Genomic DNA, 3,053 nt, shown 5'->3' with positions numbered 1-3,053 from the left:
CCACCCATCAAATCCCAATAACCAGAGTGAATCGTGCAGCAGAGCTGGCATGTGGCACAGCATGAAGCTGCGAGCCAACACCATGATTTCTCAGCCCATTAAGGGAAGGTATTTGGAAAGTCCTTCTAGACATTCAAGGCAATGGAAAACCTTGCCACTTAACATTTTCTGTGGCCTGTAACTGCAGCCAAACTTCTCAGGAGAACTTACCTCAAAAGTGCACACTCACAAGAAAAAGAGCCCGGCCCTGGAACTTCAGCAGCTTCCACCACAACATCTGCAGAGGACCTTTTGCACAGGGCGGGATTTTTTCCTTCCAGATAAAGGAAAGGAAAGGACCAGCATGATTGGTGATGTTCTCAGATTTATTTTCCATGGCCTGCTGTGATCATTTCAGTCTGGCAGTGAAAAAAAATCATTTGTACAATGCAGAAGTTTAAATGTCTCTGCCTGCAGAAACACAGCATAGAGCCAGGAACGGCGGCTCCACCTTGCTACGCTCACAGCTCTTCTCTGGTACAGAACACAGTCCTGACCAGTATGGGACCACCATTAAGTACTGGCTTAAAAAGCTTTCAGTGTCTTAAAAAATCCCTGAGACAAAGATTAACTGTTGGTTCAAGGCCCACAATGGTCAGAACAAGGGAGACAGAAATGAACCATCTGGTGCAGCTCCAGTGCCAACAGGCTGAGCAAGATGCTACATCAGACTAAGATCCAGAGAGTGCTGCTCAGGACAGCATGGCAACTCTCACTGTTCCACCTACAAACACATCTGACCAGTGCAGATCAAAAGACTGGTTTCACAAGGGTGTTTGGGGATTATTTCAGAGTGAGAAACTCAGCCATGGGTTAAAGGAGAGCAGCAGAGTTTGCCTTGAGCTTGACCTATACAGGCTGGGCAAAGCTCTGACCCACAGGCTGTTTCTCAGGAAAGCTGTATGCACCAGAGCAGCTGCTGCCTGCTGCAAGAGCTGCTCACGGCTAAGAGGGCATGGCCTGTGGCACTTCAGAAGCCAACCTTGCTCTGCCCATTCCCACAGGAGGGCTGCAGAGCCCCTGGTGCTGAATGGGACAGGTAAATGGTGCTGGTAGCAGATGGAAAAAACCCAAAGGGAACTGCCTGTCTCTGTCTAAGAACTATTGAAACAAAGTATGGAGAGAGAGAGAGAGGGAGAGAGAGAGAGGGAGAGAGAGAGAGACAGTGCTTCCAAGAGAGAAACAGTTTCCCCTAAAGGGTGTAAATGTGAACTTGCAGTGGGAAGATTTCTGTCTCAAAAGCACCAAGCACCTTGGCAGTCTGCAGCAGCAGGACACAGGCAACAAGAACGTGTCGTCTGTCCATCCACTGTCAGGCAGGTTCCCCCCAAGGAATAGCTCTGCTGTTGCCAAGGTAGAGTTGTGGTGTGATCCAAATGCTGTTTTGCAAAAGGTAAATGAATTCAGTTACTCCTTGGGATAATGTCTGACATCTCAGAGGGCCAGTGAACATGATACAATCCTTTCAAGACTTGAGGAAGAGAGAACAAAGAGCAGAAGTCAGAAACACGTCTGAAACCTACTTCAGAACGGCCACAGAAAGAGTAAGAATTAAATTTCCACTTCACTTTTGTCAAAGAACATGAGAAAGATGTGGAATTCACCACCACCAAATGGCAGGATGGAAAAGAGGAATTTCCTGCCAGGGACTGGCCAATAGAACGGTGATGTACTGGTCTTGTCCCAGGGGCCAAGAGGAAAGGACCGGTATCCAGCCAGCCAGTCCTAGGAGCAGGTCAGATCCCACAGGAACAGCAGGAAGGTGTCCACCTGCAGTACTGTCGATGGTGTCAACCTCTCCAGTGCCAGCAAGGAACAGTAGTTCTTCCCTGGAGGTAAGACGATGAGACAAACTTCCTTTCAGGGGAAGAGGATACCCAAAGCACCAAAGAAGGCAAGGCTGATGAGATACACAAGTTCAGGATCGTGTTCCTTAGGAACATGTAACTTGGTAGCTACTTTGCCTGTGCACTGCTGGGATTTCTATTGCTTTTGAACATCTGCTTCTGACATTGACTGCAATATAATGAACTAAAAGCTGAGCACAATAATGATGCTACAATCTTAAGACTCAAATAGATCCACTGTATTGTCATAAACTTAATGACATGTAAAATGGGTCTTGCCAGCCATTTTCCTAATTCTTTCATGCAGCTTTGACGTTCTGCTGTGCCTAGTTCTTCAGAGATGAGCCCTACAAGAGTCACTGGTACACATACACACACACAGAGCGACTTTCTGATGACTACACAGGTACACGCACAGCAATCTCCATCAGCAGGAACGACATGACTTGCAGGCTTGAAGGAATCTTTAGACCTGGAGAGGTCACCTTGAGGGTGAACAGAGTTAAGTGCTGTGAAGTGAAGTTCTCAGGACAAAGCTACAGACTTGTCAGCTCTGGCTGGCGTAGCACCGGGAGCCCATTCCACACAAACAGACCACAGGGTCCTGTAAACAAAACGGGAGCCAGGCGACTGGAATACAAAGCTTGGATCTTAGCCCTTGGCCGATCACGCTTAACAGGTTAATTTAAATTAGCTCAGACGTCTCCCATCAGCTTCTGCACAGACCGAAGTCCTTCAGCGTTCGGACCCCCGAGTTCGGCCTCTCATCATCCGAGCCACAGGAGGTGCAGCTGTCCCGCTCCAAAGTCCATTTCGGCAGAATTTGGTACAGAATTTGGGCAGCTCCAGTTTCCAGTGAAGTATTCCCAGCCTTCAGGCCTCCGGGGGTCAGGCTGTGGTGCAGGGGGGGGGTAGGAGGCCAGTCCCACTTGGGCTTTCGGGCTGATCCACAGGCACAGCCCTTGGCCAGGGCGTCTGCCACTCACACAACCCGCTGGGCACCCGGACACGCCGCCTCCTGACCCGCCGGGGCCTCCCCCAGCCCCGCAGCGCTGCCGGCTGCGGGGTCCCGGGCATCCCGACACTCCCACAAGGCCAGAGCGGATAGGCCGCGGCCGCAGGGTCTCCCCACCCCCATCGCGGAGGCCTCTCCCGCCCCGGCCCGGC

This window comes from Gallinula chloropus (assembly GCF_964237585.1).
Source record: "Gallinula chloropus genome assembly, chromosome: 17".
NCBI classification, from domain to species: domain Eukaryota; kingdom Metazoa; phylum Chordata; class Aves; order Gruiformes; family Rallidae; genus Gallinula; species Gallinula chloropus.
The sequence above is the reverse complement of the archived record's forward strand: the minus strand, read 5'-3'. Positions refer to the sequence as shown.